Raw genomic sequence first — 21,956 nt, forward strand, 5'->3', positions numbered from 1 at the left:
AGCGAACAAGACTGGTGAAGTCTGGTGGTCCTGGAGGGCTAGGGTGAAAGTACATTCATAGCCTGCAAAGCAAGAAGGGGATTCAAAGCCATAGGTAAGAAGGCCTTTGCCTCACCCTGGCCCATGGATTCCCCAGGAACGGGATTGTGAAAACAGGAGAGTTTCTGAGGGCTTCTAGTGGGAACCGATGCTCAAGTAATCCCTGCCTGCAGAAGGGGACTTTTCCTACCCCACTCCCCTCCTGGCCCCAGAGACCTGAACAACAAACACTGCTAACAGAGGTCACTTGCCCCCATCACACAACATAAGCCACCTGACCCTCCTTCTGGGAAAAGGCCCTTTCTGTCCAGCAGGCCTAGAGGCCAGGCAATCTGAGTCCCACCCCTCCCACCACCCCAACTTCGGGGTTCACAGCCCGAGCGGATCGCCTCCCGCGGCAAGGAAAGCCCAGAAAGATCTTAAAACCATCCCCAGAGGGGCAGTGAAGGCTAAGGGGCACACACTTTTTAAGGACTAGAACACAATCTATCTTTGGCAGATTTTGTTCCACTTTTGGGGATGGCAGTTACGGAGTGCCCTGAGTATGTAATTTTTAACTGATGTAAATTCAGCTTTCCCTGCTTCATTCCAGGAGACACATAATACAATGTTAGAGGTGTGGAAGTGTGTGCGTTATGATTAGATTCACAAACATAGTGCTTGAACGGATGCCGGGAGACCAGCCCCCCAGGAGGGCAAGACAAATCTTAGGCAGAAGCTTTGGGTTTCAGTCTCAGGCTTTTGTTACGGGATAGATTTCTCTGGGTCCACCGTGCTATTGGCATCATCAGACCCCTTCCTTCATTTGCTCCTTAGTGGATTCTAATCAGGACTGGAAGGCAAAGGCCAGGAGCCTGTTCTAGGACATCTGTGGAAGGGAAAGTTGGGTGGATCTGGTGGCGACAGACTCAAATGTCATGGTGGAGATAAGGCTGCCAGGCCGCTACCACAGCAGCAGAAGAGATCTGGGTGGGGCACAGATGAGGCCTCCTGGGTACTTGCTGGAGTTTTACATGTTGCCCTGGGTGCAGTTATACAAGCATCGAGTGTCACTTCACGAAAGTTCATTAAGCTGTATATTTATGTTTCATGCTGTGGAATGTTTGTTGCATTTCATCATTTTTTTTGAAGCATGGCTTTTAAAAAACAGGCATCCTGAGCATTTCCAGTTTAATCCCAATATTGCCTCCAAGGCCTCCTGAGAGAGATGGCGTGCATGAGTCAGGAAATGTCTGTGAAAGGGCAATGTCATTCTCTAAGCAGCAAGGGAGGAATCTGATTTCATTCTGTGGGGGGTGGCGGACAGGAGATTTTCCCTTTCTGGAGTGCAGGAACCCTTGCCTCCGTGCCCAGAGGGATGCAGAGCTGCAGACAGCCTGGAGGAGGGGCCTGAGGGCGCCCCACTGGGAGTGGGAGCGAGTGTTGGCATGGGCTGTGAGAGGCCGAGCAGCCATGCTGGCAACTGCTGAAAGAAGGAGCCGCCAGGGGCCTCCACAGGAACCCGCCTCCCTGATCTCTGCTACCATCGCAGCAGATTACGAGGTAAAATGTGTTTTTATAAAGCCACTCCCAACTTTTCATTAGCTTGCTTTTTCCTTAACGAGAAAACTGATCAGGAGAAACCACAAGAGAGCCCCAGCTGGATTTGAGCTCTTTGCAGGGTGGCCAAATGTGGCTGAACTCAGACCAAATAAAGATGTTTACTGACAGCCTAATAAACAAATGGACCCCTTTGGATGTAACCTTGATGAATGGAGCATCCAGGTGTTTTCAATAATGGCAATAAGCACTACAACTCAAAGTATTTCTGATTCAAGTATAATGCATTATTAGGCCATTAGAGGCTGAGCACGGAGGACCATTTGGACACGGCCCTATCAATAATGCTGCTTCCCAGCCTGCATTTAGGCCCAGGGAATTAGTCATCCTGATATTCTATTTAATAAAAACCTCAAGAAGAAGCATCAAAAATCACATTACATTTTAACAGGGTTACAGCAGCCCAGGAGAACCACAAGTTTAATTTTCATAAGAGCATTCATTCCTCAATTATGTCAGACATGAAAATGTAAATGGCAAATTTAATGCTCACAATATCCCTCAAAGCACATTGGCAGGTAAAGGCACATTATGTTGAGTAGATGCTGGCTGCATATCAAGCAGCCCCCAGAGTGAGACTTGGGGGTGCAGAGAGGAGGAGGGATTCAGGCTACTTAGCTGGAAGAGCTCCAGCGCCTTGGGTAGGGGGAGGGGAGGAAACACTTGTGCGTCCCAGAGACACAGGCTTCCTGGCGCCCGCTCACGGCATTTCTAACAGGTGCCAAAAGCCCATTTTGTTCAATTTGCTCCGCAGTCAAAAGATGCCAATGAAGGCATTCCAGGGTCTAAAAGTGAACAGGACTTCCAAGGGATTACCAGGAATTGTATGCAGTATGTGAGATGGGAATGTGTATTTTAAACAAAATTCCAGGTTAGAAACTACTCCTCCTTCAGAGGACTAGACCATTTTCTGGTCAAGAGTGTGATAGAACGAGGAGAGTATCATTTCTATTTTGTTAACTTTTTTAAAGTTTATTTATTTATTTTGAGAGAGAGAGAGAGAGAGAAAGAGAGAGCACAAAGGAGGGGCAGAGAAGGAGGGAGGGAGAGAGAATCCCAAGCAGTCTCCACACTGTCAGCACAGAGCCCGATGCGGAGCTTGAACTCACAAACCATGAGTTCATGACCTGAATCAAAATCAAGAGTCGGACTCTTAACCAACTGAGCCACCCAGGCACCTCTTATTTCTATTTTTAATGGGGAGCCACTGAAATCAACCACCAAAGAATTCCACTGCCTTTTTTTCCATAAAGAAAATGGCTTCTGCAAGATGTTCATGATATACTGGTAGATTGAAAAAATGGAATAATCTGTAGCAAGAAAATACCAGATATTAATTGGGTAGGTATACGTATAGGAAATCGTCTGAAAGATTATATACCAAACTAAGGGTATCTATTGAGTGTGCATTACTTTTGTAAACAAAAATAATAATGATAAAGCTTTTTTTTGAGATAGAAACCCTGTTAGAGAATGTCCATTCATGGGTACAGCCATCTCTCCAACGACAGTTATACCATTCCTTCTGAGTTTCTCTGTGTCTGTAATTAAACCAGAATCATAAGACATGGGAGAAGAAAGGAGGCTCAGATGCACTCTGGTCTTACCCCTCCCTTCACTCTGGAGGAAACTAAGACCCAGAGAGATTCATTCATTCAGCAAGGATTTGCCAGAGTCCAAATGCGCCAGGCAGGACTCGAAGTTCTGTGTTTCCCTCCACAGCTTGATCCAAACCTCACTCTGAAGATCTTGGAGCAGATACATCACTGATAACTGGGTTCTATGGAACCTAATCTATGACAGCAAATTTTGCCATTCTTTCCTTTTGGTAAATTTTTTTGGAGGTTCACCTTTAAAAGATCTACTCAAATGTTTTTTATTTCAAACAAGGTCATGAGTCATTGTTTTAAATATTCTTTGCTCTTTTCATGTGAGAAAGCATTTATAAAGATTTTTTCAGAGGAAAATGTTCAAACCATATTATTTTATATGTGAAAGATCCTATAGGGAAAACATAAGATGCCACAAACATTGAGCTGATGTCAAGGAACTTTAAATGGCCCAGGTAAGAAGAGACGAGGGTCCACACCAGGGCTATAACTGAAAGGTCAGATGGGAGGGAACAAATGAGATACTTAGGAGGTAAAACCTTTAGAATGTCCCAACTGAGTGGATGTGGGGATGAGAAGAAGAAGAACCAAGGATGCATGTGGGAAGACACGGCTTTAGAAGCTAGAGAATGTCGATGTCTCCAAGTACCTAGGAAAGACAAGAGAGACATTTGGTAGGATGGGGTAGGGAATTAATTTATCTTTTGGCAGGTTGAGTTTGAGGAGCTTTTGGGACATTCAAGGAAAGATTTTGATGGACATGGAGTCTAGAGCTCCAGAGAAAATTCTGTTGGAAGACAGAGAGTTGGAATACAACTTCACCATATGACATTGGTTAAAACTGTGACAGGGAATGAGGTTTTTGGCCCAGGCAGAACATGAACGAAAAGGGAAAGTGGTTGCCATTGTCTGCTAAGCAACAAAAACGCTAAAGCCTTAGGCAGAACAAGAACTGATGAAGGCAACAGGGAAAGAACAGAGAAGTAGTAAAACACCAGGACAGCGGCCAGATCACAAATGCACAGGGCAGAAGGCCATACAGATCACGAGAAGCTAGGAATCAAAGATGGGGGATTTGCTAGCACTACTGAGTCAGCATGACCCTTTGGGCTTTCTCGAGTAAGTTAGACTATGACAACACTCACAAAATCATAACAAATTTTATTGATGCCTGATTTCTGGCTGGACCCCAGGGAAGCTGAGGCAAGATATGTAAAGCCCAAGCTCCCAGGCATTTCGAACAAGGCTTAAATTTTTTTTGAAGTGTTTCATAAGAAAACACTCTTCTCCCATGACAACATTTCATGGGTCCTCAGCTCCTCCCCAACACTTAACAACCCACACCCTATGAAGGGGTAGGGAAAACCTTGTCGGGAGAAATGGAAGACACCTGCCAGCCACAAGCAAGACTTCACCTTGCCTTGGCCATGTCTACCTTCTCTCTGTCAGCACTGAGCGTCTGTCACATGCTGAGTAGCTTGACTCTTGGGTCCCTTCTCTGTGCCCAGCAGCAAAAGAACAGAGGAGGTTGAAATCACATAGATCCTACATGTCCGCTGCGGAGAGGGTAAAATATGAATATTCTAAGACAACGTTGTCTCCATACGGCGGAGCAGAAGACAACATAGGCAGGATGGGGCAAGAATCTTACTCATGCCAGTAAATCAGTGGGGACACTAATGAGAGGTTTGACTCTGGGTTCTTGTCACATAATCGGGATCTACAAGCACTTCCTCCTTCCTCCTAGAGCCATTATTACCTTCCCTATGTGACTACTGAAGAGCATGGTGAGGGAAGAGAGGGGTGAAGAACCAGGAAATGACGCATTATAACAGCTGAGTTCAACAATGGCAAACCCCTGGTATTGGGCTGGGAAGGTAACCTCCTTCCCTCTGGCTTCGTGTTCCACCTGAGGGATATGACTGACTCTCCTGGCCACTCCTTCCCCCTGCAGAAGAGAAGTGATCTATCAGATTGTCTGATTGAAAGCAAATGCTTATCCAAGGATGCACCTGTGTCCCCAAGAGCCTTTAGAAATCCCCACCAACAGAAGGCATCTCTGCTTTTCTGGGTTCCCTGCAGAAACGTGTGGACAGATTGTCCTGGGTGGCAATTGCTGTGAAGCAGCTGGAAGGGCTCCACTTTGCACAAAATAAATAAATCTACAATGTAATGTTAAATAAATCTACGATGTAATGTAAGTCGTGACATGCACCGAGAATACCTTCCACCGGCAAATACGCTGATGTGTCTGGGACACTGGTTTTGTCCAGAAGAGTCTGACAAAAACAACAAACACACATTAACTGAATGAGAATTGGAACGACAAAGGAGAGAAAGAAAGTATGTGTTCAAGCCTCCTCTGTGCTGAGCCCTGCCTTTTATATACACTATAACCATCTAATCTGCACAATAATTCCACTAGACAAGGAAACAGCATCAGAGAGCCCGGGCAACTTGCCTGAGATCACACATGGAAAGAGCAGAGCCGGCATCTGAAGGCCTCAGGTCTAATTCCAAAGCTCCTGGTCTTTTCATTCATACGTACTGACAGGTGGCAAGCAATTTGTTTTCCTCATTTTCTCTTTGCTTGCAGTTTCAGCCCCACACCAGAGCAGAAAGCCCACTGTCTGGGAATAACAGAAGTGTTGGAGTTTGTACCTGGGGTTCAGAAAATTCCTAGGATCTGGTAAGGGACATACCCGCTGTTGCGAGGGAGGTGGCAGGAATACACGATAGTACACCTGCACACTATAGTACACCCACACATTGCAGTATACTCACACCTGGTTGTACACATGCACGCTGCAGAGCCTCTGCATTCTGTAGTACCACTGCATGCTGCAATATATTTGCGCTCTAAAGTTTACCTCAAGGTTGTAGTAGGCTGTAGTCTGTCCTCATAAATGTTAGTTCCCTTTCTCAGTTTGAGAAAATGATAGGAACCAATCGCAGTGACAGGGACCGCCTCTTGACAACAGTAAAGAGAGGACACCAGCAATTTAAAACTGTTCAGAAGAACTAAAGCTAGGCTTTTTTCAAGGAGGCTCATATCCTGGTGAGAATCAGTTCGTCATCAACTAATCAGGAAAAATCTGTCGAACCCAAACCTCTTGGGAAGTGCCATGCATAGTAGACCACCTTCTAGGATGATCCCCAATGATGCCTGTCTCCTGGTGCTCATACCCTTGGGTAATTCTCACCCCTCAAGGGTAGACTAAATTTGGTACTTGCTTATAACAAGTAGAATACAGCAAAAGTAAAATAACTTCATTTCTGAGATTTGGTTATAAAAGACCGTACCTTCCTTCTTGCTGGCTCGCTCGACCATTCTCCACCCTCCACCACTCACTTAGGTAAAGCCAGCTGCCATGTTGTGCTGCCCTATGGAGAGGCCCCTGTGGGAGAAATTGAGGGTGACTGTCAGCCAAGGTGGAGACGCCCTAGCTGCAACCTCATGAGAGACTCTGAGCCCAAAGACCCAGGTAAGCCATGCCCAAATTCCTGACTCACAGACACTGTGGCATGACAAATGTGTGTTACTTTAAGCTAAGTTTTAGAGTAATTTGTCACACAGCAATAGATAGCTAAAGCACCAAGTGAACTAGACTCTGCACAATTTTTCATTTGAATAAACATAGTCCAGAAACCACAAATAATTAAAATTGATCCCAAGCTTCACTGGAATTTTGTAAAGAAAGTCAAAGCAAATAAAACTTTAAACCCACTACCACACCGAAAACCTTCTTTGGCCATTTCAGCACGCCAGTTATCGCTCACATCCAGTGGCTACCCCACAGCCCCTCTCTCTTTATGCCTCAATCTGAATTGTTTACTGAAAACTCACCACCAGATTTGGGCTCTCATGGCCCTTCTCTTGACTTCCACTCTCCCTTTCCTTCAATGTCTATTTCTTCTTTTCTTTTGAAAGTATATCTGGACCATGGCAGACCCAAATCACCAGTAACCATCCCTCAGTTTTGCCTTTTCTGGCCCTAAAGCAACCAGTGAGCCGAGCAAGTGAATACAGCATTTGCCTTAGTCAATGGGGTGGTGGAAAGACAGGGAACACACACTTGGGTGAATATTTGCCCCTGTCATACCTAGTGATGGGCTTGAGCTGTTCCATGAACAAGTACAAACCCCATGGCACGTGGACTTCAGCTTTAAAAAAAAAATAAGAGTATCAGGTCCTTAGAGAAGTAGTAGCTGCCAGGGGATGACTTGGGTGCCGACCACCATTCCTAAAAAATTGGGCCTTCTGGAATGAAATTTTCCTCTAAGACAATTTTACAGTTTCTCTTTCCATTTGTGATTACATTGGGAAGGGTAGATTACAGATATTTTTCAGCTAGAGATGTCTTACATACTCATGAATTAGGTAAGGGTTTTATCCTACAGCCAAATTATGAAAAATAAGAATGACTTAAAAATAAAAAGTAAAATAATAATAATAATACTAATAAAGAAGAAGAAGATCTCAGGAAGAATGCCAAGTTCCACCAAGACTGAATTTCTCAAGGTCCTGCAACCTAGCCAGTGTCTGGTTGAAAATTTGCTACAGCCTCATCTCGGGCGTTCAGATAACTCTGAGTATACCCTGATAGGCTGTGCAGGGTCATTATCTCCCCTAAGTAGATCCAGTTCCAAGAGCAGGAAATTAAATAGCTTATTTTAGCCAAGACGACTGCCGTAAATTAGCTAACTCCATTACCTTCATTGCAGTGCTCCTCTTGCCCTAAAGGACAGCCCTGGGGCTGCACAGGAAGCTCTCAACCACTGAGAGCGGGCGTGGCTCAGGCTGCATGAAGGCTGAGCCTCAGAGTGTCTGTGTAGAGAGAAAAAGTGCCATTCGATGCCCCAAATGCCACCACCTTGGGTTCAAACAAGAGTGTCTCAGGTTATGTTCAACAGGACAGTGAGCTCTGGGAGGACAAGGATGGCATCCTTTATCTCTGAATATATTGTAAGGTGCTCTGTGTTTAGGTAAGCCAAAATGTTTTACTCTCTAAAATGGGAGTGTGTCTTCCTCTCTCTCTGCTTCTTACCGCACTCACTCACTCTCTCTCTCTCTCTCTCTCAAAAATAAACATTAAAAAAAAAAAAAAAAACAGGGCACCTGGATGGCTCAGTCGGTTAAGTGTCCGACTTCAGCTGAGTTCACAATCTCACGGTTCATGGGTTCGAGCCCTGCTGAGCTGTCAGCACAGAGCCTGGAGCCTGCTTCAGATTCTGTGTCTCCTCTCTCTCTGCTCCTTCCCCCACTCACGCTCTGTCTCTCTCTCTCTTTCAAAAATAAATAAACATTTAAAAATTTAAATAAACAAATAAAATGGGAGTAATATGCGCATACGCTCGGAGCTGTAGAGAACATTACAAATTGTGTACATTGAGCTTCTAACAGTTTATAGACACAGATATATATCTATAGATATAGACTGGCATATAGTAGCTACTCAATATTAATGAAAGGGGAAGAGAGTATCACAGAAGAGATAATGGAAAGAAAATTAACCATAAAAACATATATTTATTATTGTGTATGCTATTTGTCAGACACCATTTTCAATGGACAGAGAGCATCAAAATATATAACAGAGAAAAACAGCATTTTTATAATCTACAAATTTAATATAGTGAAAATAACTAGTATGTATAGCTAACTGTTAACCATTTGTTATCATGACCATTTCATGGTGAGAAAACTGAATATTTCAGAGATTAAGTAATTTGCTGAAGCTATCCACAAGTATATAATAAGGTTTTTAGAATGACAATAGTATCTTTGGAGTACATCATATTTACCAGACGCTTTGCATACATTAGCTCTTTTAATGTTTTCAGCAACCTCATCATTAATTTTTTTGAGAGAGAGAGAGAGCAAGCAGGGGAAGAGCAGAGGGAAAGGGAGGGAGAGAATCTTAAGCACACTCCATGCTCAGCACAGAATCCAATGTGAGGCTCAATCCCACAACTACTAGATCATGACCTAAGCCGAAGTCAAGAGTCAGACGCCTGACCAAATGAACCACCCAGACACCTCAACAACCTCATCATTAAGCTAGAGGCTATTACCCTACTTAACAGAGGGGGAAACAGAAGCCCAGAGAAGTGTCAATGACCATTAAGGGGCAGAGCCCATGTGCTTCCTCCTGACGATATCCTTGATAAATATATATACAAAATCCTCAACAAAATTCTGAATTGAACTGCACATTAAAAGGATCATACACTCTGATCATGTGGGATTCATCCCTGGGATACAAAGTTGTTTCAAACATATGCAAATCAAAAATACCATACACCACATTAATAGAATAACAGATGAAAGTCCTATGATCCTCTCAGTTGATGCAAAGAAAGCATTTGACAAAATATGACACCGTTTCATGACAAAAGCTCTCAATAAAATGGGTACAGAATGAACATACCTCAACATAATCAAGGCCATATATGACAAACTCCAAGCTAGCATCATATTCAGTAGAAAAGCTGAGAGCTTTTCCTCCAAAATTAAGAACAAGACAAGAATACCCACTTTCCAGTCTTACTCAACATAAAAAAAAAAAAAGCCGGGGAGAGCCTGGGTGTCTCAGTCAGTTGAGTGCCCAACTCTTGATTTCAGGTCAGGTCATGGTCCCAGCATCATAGTATCAGGTCCTGCATCAAGCTCTGGGCTGAGCATGGAGCCTGCTTAAGAGTTTCTTCGTATCTCTCTCTCTCAAATAAAAAAAAAGGAGGAGGAGGAAATAGTCTACCTGAACTGACATTTAACAATAGGTCTAACGGGGGATAAATGTGCACTATGAAGAAAGGTGCCATGGGTGGAAAAAACAAACAGAACTAAAATGTCAGTCTTAGATCAAAAGTCACAAGGGCAGGTGTTCTGAGGATACATATTTGCAGCTGAACTTCTTCCCCTTAGGCCACCCTGAACAGTAGCTGTTCATGAACAGTAGCATGAAGTCAGTCCCTTAACAGGGATAGAAGATTCTCCTTAACAACATACGAAGCCAACTACAATAAGAAGAAACAATTCCAGGTGATAGATACAACAAAGAAGGAATGAAGGCAGAAAAGGGGATAAGCAGACCAATCTCTTTTCAAGTCTGTGAATCAAAAAACAAACAATCATTTTTACAGTTCTTGCCCCCCACAATTAAATCTGTGTGTGTGTGTGTGTGTGTGTGTGTGTGTGTGTGTGTGTGTAACAATTCTGAGGAATAGAATAACGCTTGTTAGAGGTAAGACAAAGAAAGGTTGTCTTTCTCAGATGATAGAAGGCTTGCAATAAGAAATATTGTGCATACAGGCACAATTAAAGCACATTTTTGAAATAATTTAATGTTAATATTGAATTTTACATAGTTTGCCAGAGGAATCTATCGCTTGGGCTAGATGTGAACTTTTCTGCAAGCTGGTATATATTGCTTAATACAGTTCAGCCTGTTCCCTCCTGATGGGACAGTGTATTGTCCCCATCAAGGAGTTCTGGCAACAGGGTTATGACCAGAAGCTGAAGTAAAGACTGATCAAGGATCTAGAATTCAGAGACAAATACCAATCAGTAAGATGCTTCGGGTGACTACTGTCTCCTAGTTGTATCAATTACATGATAAGTGACCAAAGGCATGACGAGTCTGTGAGTTCAGAGCAAAGTTCTGAAGGGCATAGCAGAAGCAATTCAGTTTGAGAGGGGTCCGAACGGCAGCGGAGGGAGAGTAAGAACACTAGCAATTACTGAGCCCCTGCCATACACTTGACACCATGTGCTGGTTTTCATGCCATGCTTTTCCTTCCCACCAGGCACTTACTTCAATTTGTGGTTTCTCCAAATTGTTGCATCTTTGGCCTTCCCAAGAATAATCATCTCAAGGAAATTGAGGTAACACAATGGCAATTAAATAGCCATGAGGAAATGAGTTCCTGTCATCATGGGACAAAGACCCCAAAGACACTGGTTTGGTTGCTGGAAAATACGCAGCTCAATTCAAGCCTAATGTGAGAAAAAGCAGTATCAGAATGCTGGAAAAGTCAAGTTCTTTCCACAGTGGATGCTGCTGTGGTTGGCATGCCAACTATTAACTCCAATTCAGTAAAAAGAGATAAGGAAGGGACAGTCAGTGCAAACCCATAAATCTCTCTGCCATACAACCTTTTATCTGAATATATAAAAAAAAGAATCTAGACAGGAAGTATATAACCCTAAAGCAGTAACCCGATACATTTATTAGCTATAACTGGGTTTTCCAAAGATGCAGCATAAGTTAATTGAGAGCTTCAAGGGGGGCCTTAAACTACTGGCCTCTTCTACCCATTTAAAATGTAGAAAATCACAATGTTCCTGATGAGAATCAAGACAGCTGTATTGTCTGCAGAAACCAGGAACCCCTGGACACAAAATGTCTACCTGTAGACCCCAACAGCTGATCCCTGCTCAGGTACCATTTTGTAAATGGTGAGTTAAATAAATACGACTAGTATGTGCAAAGGCACTAAATGTGCAATTCTCATTATTCAGTGACCAAGTAAGACCTCAAAGCGTGAGCCTGGACTTATAACTTGTCTGCCAGTTCAGATCTCTCCTCTAAAGAGTTTCTTTTAATTTGATTAAGAAATTTCAAATACACACTACACAACTATATACACATGTCTATCTATCTTTCTATCTTTTTATCTATGTTATTGAAGGTTAACTTAGGCATAAACACCTACATTTACAAATTCAAATACTATACAAGTCTGACATTATGCTCCTGGAATTATCTACCAGTCCTTCTCACTAGGGAATTTTGCCAGGTGTGATTAGGTTAAACTAATTCTCAACCAATGCCTCTTAGAGGACCTTGGGCAATATTTGGAGACATTTTTTTTGAAGTTTATTTACTTAGGGGCATCTAGGTGGCTCAGTCAGTTGAGAGTCTGACTTTGGCTCAGGTCATGATCTCGTAGTTCATGAGTTCAAGCCCTACATTGGGCTCTGTGCTGACAGCTCAGAACCTGGAGTCTGCTTTGGATTGTGTCTCCCTCTCTCTCTTCCCCTCCCCTGCTCGCACTCTCTCTCTTTCTTAAAAATAAATAAACATTTAAAAAATCTTAAGTTTGTTATTTATTTTGAGAGAGAGTGTGTGAGCAGGGGAGGGGAGGCTGACAGAGGGAGAGAGAATCCCCTTGGGATTCTGTCTCTGCCCCTCCCCCTCCCCCCCATCTGTCTCTCTCAAAAATAAATAAACATTAAAAAAATATATAAAAAATATATATATAGTTTTCTTAGAAAACACCACATTTAATTAATTGTGTAAATATATATATTAAGTAAAGTGTCTTTAAACAGAAACACACATAAAACAAGATTATGGATTGATCAGTTGACGAAAATGTTGTGCGTAGAGGCATGCAGGAGTCCCATCCTGTATTTCCTCTAGGAGCAATGATTCCATATTTGCTAATTCAGTATTTGTGGCAACTTAACAGGACATAACTGCTGCAGATAATGAGAGAATCGACTGCATCTTAGGAAGGGACCTCTCAGAATCAACATCACATGGAAGTATAAATTCCTGATGTTGTGTACCTTCCTGAGGGCACATTTGAAAGGCTTCTGCAGCACCCGGTGGGAGGTTTACTATAGAGAAAGAGAGGCAGACCCGAAGAAAGAACAAGAGGGAGGAAAAGACAAACTCCGCCTACTTCCCCATAAGGCTATGGTTCTGCCAAAGCTCCAATGACTCAGCAGCTCCTGGAGTGAAAACCCAGTGAAATTAAAGTGATTTGCCAAAGACCAGCTAGCTCGGGGATCATGGCGCTAGTACTTGGAGTCTGGTTCTGTCTTTTCTGCACTTACCCCAGGGAGTTACAGAAAGATATCCTCATAGCCATGCATGGAGCCATCAACACAGCATATACTCATGCCTGTGGGCACACCAGCCATGTCAGGACTGCCCATCAGCAGCTAGCCACCAGGGGACTAGCTAGTCTAGGGCCTAAGACCCTTACAGACTCACTCAACAAAGAACGACATTTCTCAGTCTCAGAGAACACACCCAAAAGTATACACCTGGCAATATTGACATCAACAAAAATGATAACAGCAATATTTATCGAGCACTTCCTCTGTGACAAGCATTGCATTCAGTGCTTAACTTGTTACAAATTGTAGAGCTAAGCGTACATCAAAGTCAAGCCAACTGGAGTAGCATTTTGAAGAAATGGCTTCTATGGACACGGAAGTTTCTTTCATGTTGATGTAAATTTAGGCAGTTGTCATTTCTGAAAATCTCACCTTAGAGATGTGTGTCCTGGCAGTAGGTGATCACTGAGAACTTAGCAACGGTCATACTACATTATATTTGTTTATGGAAAATTAGTTCTGAAGCCCCAGTGTGAGAAAGTGAGCAGGCTGGGTGCTAAGCACACCCAGCAGAACAGGATATCTGCCTGCAGGAATCAGAGCTGGCAGAGCACAGGAGTCAGGACTGAAATAACAGGAAAGGAAGCGATATGATTAGAAGTGACCTGTGGACGCGTCACCAGAGAGGTTCAGAGGATGGAGTAACGTCTCCTGCATAGGAGACACTGGGAAGGCTCTTGGAGGAGGGGATGTTTGCACTGTATGTGAAGAGAGGGCAGCAGGCATGCGGTAGGAGAGAGGGACTGGGGTTCAGAGGCAGGCAAAAGCTAGACAGCATCCGTCTCTGGGTAGCACCACACCGCACATATAAATAAGGGTGGCCAGGGGTGTCTGGGTGGCTCAGTTGGTTAAGCGTCCAACTCTGCATTTCGACCCAGGTCGTGATCTCACGGTTCATGGGTTCAAGCCCCATGTTAGGATCTGCGCTGACCGTGCCGAACCTGCTAAGGATTCTCTCCCTCTCTCTCTGCCCCTCCCCTGCTCGCTCGCTCTCTCTCTCTCTCTCAGAATAAATAAACTTTAAAAAAAAAACAAAGAAGAGTATCCAGAATCTATCATGTTCCAGGCCCCATGATAGAACTAGGACCCAAAGATGGTTAGGGTGAGGCTCCAGTCCCAGAGCGGCTCCTGAGCAGCCCAGAGGCCCTCCTAGAGCAGTGCTGCTCAAATGCAGCCTTTGGTGAGATAAGGAGCACTCGCCAGAATGAGAAACAACCTGCCGATTCTTTTATTAAGTCAGTCTTGTGAGGAAACATGTGAGCTGACCCAGTGACAGACTTGACTTACACGTGGGCCCAAGGACACTATCGGGGACTGGCAGCTGGTGTGCCATACTTGGAGTTGCACTTCTCTAGAGCAACCGTCTCCAGAACAGGGCACGTGCAAGAAGACGTATTGGGGCACTATTGGGTGCAAGAAGATGTATTGGGTAAACACTAAAATTTCTCCTCATAGAGGGCCACGAGCTCTGAGCTGAAATCTTTGGGGCCAGATGTGCTTTGCATTTTCTTCTGGGTGTTAGAAAAGGCAAAATGTGCACACACCCCACAGGAGGTAGGGCGACACCAATTAATCAGACACATGGACACTTCTGCGGCAAAATTTGTGACTGATTCTCCAACAGCGTGTTTAATACTGATTCCAAATAGTCTTTGATCACTGCAGGTCAGACTTTGCTGATCTTGGGAGACCCATATTCCCCAGAATTCCTGTCATTTCTACACAGTCTCGTTCCTCTGCACAGCAGCACTGGCAAGCTCTGCTTAGAAATGACTAAACCGCAAACGTGTCTTAGAAGCGAGAGAGAGCATATGACAAAGATAGAGAATGTCTCCCTCCCCGAAGACATTCCAGGACTGTAAAGCTTAGAGATGCCTCCTTCCTCAGAGACGTCCCAGGGGAGTAAAGATAATGTCTTGTCTTCCTCAGAGGCAACCAAAAGTAGCAGGCACCATTATCACTCCACCCCCGCGCCCCTTCCCTGGAGCTTGGACTCAGCAGTTAATCCAGCAAGGTCACACAACCAACGAGCAGTGGAGCTGGGTTGGAACACGATTCTATAGGGTTCTGTCCGATGCCTAGCTCTGCTCTTACCCACTGAACTCAGATGAGGATGTGCCAAGAGCACCGGGAAAATTGCCTGCTATGAAACCTTATTTAAGGCATACCTCTTAACTTCTCAGTTTCCTTACCTGTAAAATGGGGCTAATACTTTCCTACCTCTGAAAATTGTGACGATGTGGTAAGATGATCATGGGATGGTGTTGGGTGGGATATTCTGGAAATTAAAAGGCAATGTAAAATGTAAGGGATTATAACTGATGTTACTGCAATCATTATGGTCCTAAAATACACAAAAGGGAAATGAGTAAAGTGACTTAGTAGCCTTGCCACTGCCTCCCATTGCAGCGTAGAAAGGCCCAGCAAGGCTCAAAGGCCCATCGACACTCAAAGGCCAGCCTTGGTGAGTGGACAGGCTTTGGCTCACAAGACTCCCTGAGCATGACCAAGCAAAGAAGAGAAGGGAGCTTGGGCTCTGAAGAAACAGAATTGTCCTGCTTTCCATTTCTTTCATTCCAGAAATAGTGAGGCCTTCTCAGCAGGTTACGGGGAACTGCTATGTTTTGATTTTACCCAGAAGTTGTCCAAGGAAAAGAGCAGTTCCAGAGCCCCTCTGAGCAGGAATGAGGATCACACACTTAATTCCTACTTAGCTAAACACTCTTCCTTGGCTGGTCTGACTGAGTTTATAAAGAGTAAATATTTTTTGTAGGATCAAGTAAGTGATTTTGTTTTCTAAATACATGCTGACATAGGGTCTGGATAGAAGAAATACAGGTTCAGACTAGGTCTAGAGATCAGGAATTCACATTTGAGCCCCAAGTGTATATCAGACACAGAGCTGGACATGTGCACAGTCCTCTCCTTACTCTTCATAGCAGCCCCTGAAGGAATGACTGCCACCCTCACTTTATTACAGATGAGAGAGAAGCTTGGAGAGGCTAACTGGTCTACCACAGACACACAGGCGGCAAGCACCAGAACTGAGGTCTAAGCCCAGCTTGCCTGTCTAGAACACCTATGCCGTTTCCAGAATGGTCTGCCCGGCTGACTTATTTTTGATTCCTCTTCTTTGCCAGGTGACCAAAGGACAGACATTGTCATACCGGTGTCTCTTCATCTGTCCAAAACCCTAACCATATTATTCCCTGGCAGATTAGAAAAGTAGTTCTTTAAGACAATAAAATGGTGCTGTTGACTTTTGCATCTTACCTTAGAATAATAACAAGCATTACCTCTAGAAGTTGACATAGATGGCTTGCTCTCTCTGGTTTCATTTAGCACTCAGTTGCTAGATTGGATCTACACCTATGATGTCGCCGAAAGGTGGAGGTTGGAGATATTAGAGCAAATCAGCCAGTTACCAGAGGTGATGCCCCTGAGACAGGGTCTAGCCTGGTGAGAGGCCACATCCCCCAGAAGGAAGCCAGGCTCCTTCAACAACAGTGATGGCTTACTGGCCCTTATTCCTGTAGCTCTGGAAACAACAGCATTTCTCCTGCTCATGATCACACACTTCTGTTTATTGACACCCCCCCCCCTCAATTTTCCTTACTACGACTTATATTGTAACCCAGCACTAGACGTTCTGGGTCCAGCATAAGCTTGAAATGGAAGGTGAGATTTTAAAAAAGTTCTGGACGAAAGTATTAAACACTGTTAAAGAGTTCAAAAATCAAAGAGATGGAGAAAGACAGAGATGGAGAAAGGGGGAGAAAAACAGAGAGAGAAAGAGAGGGAGGGAGAGAATTACCGCTTTGCCTAGAGAAGGCAGTGCAAACACAGTCAGCTCTTTATCTGGGGGGTGCATCATTTTTGTTGCAGAAAACCCAAGGAGATATCATCTTAGCTGTGTCATTGAGCATCTAGTACACAGTGGGCACTGGTCTGGCACACTACCCACATTACCTGGAAGGGGGTGCTCTTTCCAGCATACTTGGGCATGATGCCTTTAGAGAGAAAACAGGAATGGAAATGAGGAGGAAGAGGAGGGAAGGGAAAAGGAGGAATAGGGCCAGGTAAGGAGGGGAAGGAAAAGAAACAGCTATTTATTATAAACATGCATGATCCGGTACTGTGCTAAGCTTATGACAGGCAACGCAGCATTTCTCCCCACATCCACTCTGCAAACTGCAAAGTAGGCATGAATAGTGCCATTTGACAGATTAGGAAACTGCAGCTCACACATCGGCACATGTGTGATCAGCTAGCTGTCACTGAACTACTGCACTAATTTGAGTCAGCGCTGATGAGTGGACCAAAAATAATTCTTCTAGGACAAAGAGGAGAATAAAATTCCTTTGCTCCTAAAATAGTCAAATCACTATGGAAAAAAAAAAAAGAGTTTTATTAGATTATCGGGATTCTTGCCTTCATTATAAATTTTATATCCGTACTCTATATAGACAGTCCTGTGTTTTGATTTCAGTGCCACAGGGGACAGTTATATCCAAAGCTGCAGTACCAAGTCTAGTCACTTCACACCAATAAATGTTTTTTGTAGTTTTTACTGAAGCAGAACAAATTTGAATCATATACTATCAGTGGAAGCTTCAACCAATCCTCAAGTCCAATGAGGCCTTGACCAGAGTTGAAGGGTTTGGAGGGTGAACATCAAAATGCTTCTTGGAGGAGGGTCTAAGGCCAAAACCAAGTCCATGCTGGGGGTCAGAGAAGGCCAGGAACCAAGGTCTAGAGCCGAAAGCAGGGAGAGGAGCAGAGAAATAGGCAAATGAAGAGCTGGCTGGAGATAGTCTCAGATCAATAGACTGAAGATAAGTCTGCATCCTCGTAACATGTATTTTATCTGTTCCAAGTGCACAGTGGATGAATAGACCAGAATTAGGTAAAGAAGTCCACCCTGGATACACTCTAGCCTGTTGAAAGTCATATTTTTCATCCCATATCACCAACTTACCATTCTGGTTTCTACCCAATTCTCAGTGCTATGCCCACCATATGGTAAGCCGTCAATAAATATTCGTTGAAGTATATGAATCAACACATTTTTTAATGTACCCAGAGAGTGAGGGAGGTTTCTATATTTAGAAGCCTTGACCCCATCTGAGAAGAGACACACCTGAGGGGCCAGTTGGCATCTCACAATGATACCTCTGCCTCTTTGTTAACCACCAAGACCCCCAGTTTGAACAACACAGCCTTCCTCTAGCTAGGAAACTATTTTTGCATCAGCACAAGAAATTTGGGCTCATCTCTCAGAGAAGAGGCTTGAAACCCTGTGACCGCCACTTGTCCCCCAGACACACAGTCGTCAAGTAGTGGTTCTGTGTTTTCATAGTAATGGGTGATGGGTCTTCCCTAAGTGCTTGATTACTCCTGCTGAACTCTCACAGCGCACAGACTTCTATATACGTGGAAGATAACACTCAAATCTAATGTCCAGGTCTGACTTCTCTCCACTTAAGATAATAAGAAAGACCAGTAAAAGAGACTTCACACAATGTGAGAAGAGCACATATATCACTGATAATACCTCCCTTTCACAGTACTTAGGAGTTGCTTGCATGGATCAGGTTATATTCCAAAGGCTTTGGTTTGTCACAGCCGGAAATAATTCACAGGCTAGTACAGTGCAAGATCATGTAATAGTACTCAAATGTAGTCAACTAATGATGGGTGTTACTATTAACTCATTTCAGAACAGCATTATGAAATATTTGTTATCTCCATTTTATAGACGAGGAAACCAAAGCTGGGAGAATAAAGCTATCAAAAAGCATAATAAATTACCCTAGAACTTAGCTTAAAATAACAAACATTGGGGCACCTGGGTAGCTCAGTCAGTTGAGCATCCTACTTCAGCTCAGGTCATGATCTCATGGTTTGCAAGTTCAACCCCCATGTCAGGCTTGCTACTGTCAGTGCACAGCCAGTTTCAGGTCCTCTGTCCCCCTCTCTCTCTTCCCCTCCTTCGTTTTCTTTATCTCTCTCTCTCTCTCTCTCTCTCTCTCTCTCTCTCTCTTTGTCTCTTAAAAATAAAATAAATAAATAAACCTTAAAAAAAAAGCATGAACATTTACTATCTCACACAGTTTCTGTGGGTCAAGAACTGGGAGGTAGTTGGGATGAGGGCTTCTGGCTTAGGATTTCTCCTGAGATTTCAGTCAGTCTGTTTACTGGGACTATAGTCTGTGGAAGGTTTGACTGGGACATGGCTGGAAGTCTGATGCTGGCTGTGGGTGTTAGTTCTTCCCCAAGCCAGCCCCTCAACAGGCTGCTTGAGTGTCCTTATAATGTGGCTCCAGCTTCCTCAGAGTGAACAATCCAAAATATAGACAGCCAAGTGGAAGTTATCCATTTGGCTAGCCATAACATCACTTTGACCACATTCTATTTATTAGAAGTAAATCACCAAGACTAGCCCACATTCAATAGAAGGGAAAATAGATTCCACTTTTTTAGGACAAGTGTGTCAAACATTTTACAACATACTTCAAAATCACCACAGAAGCAGAACTGGAATTCTCATTTACCCCTTTCTAATTTTACATCTTCATATCTGTCCTTGATACCCAAGGTAGGGAAAATATGGCATAAATATTTCCCCAGTTCATCTCCATTATGTGTAGCAGACATCATAAGCAATCTAGGACTCATTCTGCTGAAGCTAGACTTGGCCTCAGAATCTCTCTCACTGTGCTTGAGGAAATCACCACCAGTCATTTGGAGTTGGTACACAAGTAGACATGTACTCCATCACTGCCTATACCATACCTGTGTAGAAGAATCTCAAAGGTATGGCAGGTTTGGACTTAGACTCCCTAATCTATGGATCACCTCTTGAACCCTCTGTAAAACAAGATTTGTACTAGTAAACCCCTCACAAAAGTTCACTAAGAAGGAAAAGGCTTTAGAAAGCCTCATTTGTCCTATCTTTTAGAAGACCCTCCAAATCTAGAACTCCACTATAACTGTGCACCCCATACTCCAGTGATGTCGTTTATACTCTAGTGACAGGAGGACGGGACTGTATCTAACACCCACATTCCTTTACTTGGTACAGGGGCGCTCACTCATGTGTGCACACTGGAGTCACCAGTACTGGGGACTGGCTCCCACCTCAGGGATTCTGAGGTCTTTGATCTGGGATGCAGCCTGAAGCCCGGAGCCTTTTCAGAGCTCCCCGCATGATGCTAATGTTTAGCCATGTCAGAAAAACTGACTTAGCACTTTGTTTTCATGGTCAATAAGCTGTGTATGCATTAAAGTATGTCACTGTGTCACTAGTTAAATGAATATATTAATAGAATTTAGAGAGTGATTAATCTGCAGGCAATATTCAAAATTTGCTACTCTTTTCAAAATGCCAATCTTGTTTTGACTATAGATTGCCTTCCTTCTATAGTTTTTACCATCTTTTTTAAATGGACCAACTCATATGATTCAATAAAGATCAAATTACTTGGCATATGTAAGTGGCTTGAACACACATTTTTCATAGGCACCTCCAAAACCCCCACAAATGTTCACTTCCCTCTATAATTCATCTGAATTTCATAAAAATATGAGATCGCTTTGGAGTAAATATAAAATACTGTTGATCTGGAATTTAATGATGGTTTTTAGTAAATACTTTTCTCATACCACATAGTCCATGTTTACTGTCATAAATTAATGAGAAGTTAGTTAGGTCATCCAAAAATAAAGAGGGAGATTAGATAGAGAATCTAAAGAATCTGAAAATTTTCTTTCAATTATCACATCTATCCTAAAAGGACATATTTTTATCTCAGACATTTTTGTCTTTACTCATTAGCCAAGGCAAGGATAGACCATCACCACAAGATATTGAAGGTTTCTGGAGACACAGGGAAGGCTGCAGTTCCCTTAACACAGTTCCTAAACTTTATTTTTCATTAAAATCACCTTTAAAAGTCCTCATAATCAGTTGCGCCCCAAATATTTACATCAAAATCACTGGCAGTGAAAGTTAGGCATTTGTAAAATTTGTAAAAATGCCCTAGGTAGTAGCTATGTGCAAAAAAGTTTGAGAACTATTGCCTTAACATTTTACTGCTAATTTTTTTAGACAAAGAGAGAGAGACCACGCAAGTGGGGCAGAGGGACAGAGGAAGAGAGAGAGAAAATCTTAGAGAGAACCCAGATGCAGGGTTAGACCCAATGACCCTGGGATCATGACCTGAGCCAAAATCAAGAGTTGGACACTCAACCGACTGAGCCACCCAGGCATCCCCTTACTGCTAAATTTGTATGGATCTATGAACAGAATAAATTTTCTATATCCTCAAACTATTTCAAGAAAAAAAATAGCACCTACTTAGATGGGACAGATTTGAATAAAAAGTTCATAACTGAGCTAGACTGTTACACAGTTAAGAACTTGAAAAATACATGTTTCTTCGCTTACCAAGATTTAACATTAAAGCAGAACATATTATTTTAAATACAGTATTACCCTTTGGATTTGAAAGCTAAGCAAAAATGTAGTTTATCAATGTGTTCTTTTTTCTCTCTTTGCTATAGCTGACTTGTCTAGTTATGTCACATATGTCTCACAACCAAAGACCAAATTAAAACTGATATCAAGAATCACATTTTTTAATCATAAAAATAAATTGTTTATATTTCTATTGTAAGGGACTTATTAGCTTAACTCACAAGACTTATCCATACCACTTTTTCAGTTCTTAATCATCTACTACTGCCTTACAACTTCATTTATTTAACTGATTTACATCATTAATTCTTAGTGTTTT

The 21,956-nt window shown here is 43.0% G+C and overlaps 1 long non-coding RNA gene across 1 annotated transcript in view; it reads right to left on the bottom strand.

Annotated features, from left to right (window-relative positions):
* Positions 1–2,870: 2,870 nt before the first annotated feature.
* LOC122213526 overlaps positions 2,871–21,956 on the bottom strand; it is a 34,646-nt gene continuing 15,560 nt past the window's right edge. Inside the window, exons 2-4 of the long non-coding RNA XR_006199560.1 lie at positions 11,063–11,244; positions 6,552–6,646; positions 2,871–2,948 (exon numbers count right to left, since the gene is read on the bottom strand). This is a non-coding gene — a long non-coding RNA (uncharacterized LOC122213526). The remainder of the gene's footprint in view (positions 2,949–6,551; positions 6,647–11,062; positions 11,245–21,956) is intronic.

The sequence above is a fragment of the Panthera leo genome, chromosome A2 (assembly GCF_018350215.1).
Source record: "Panthera leo isolate Ple1 chromosome A2, P.leo_Ple1_pat1.1, whole genome shotgun sequence".
Taxonomy (NCBI): domain Eukaryota; kingdom Metazoa; phylum Chordata; class Mammalia; order Carnivora; family Felidae; genus Panthera; species Panthera leo.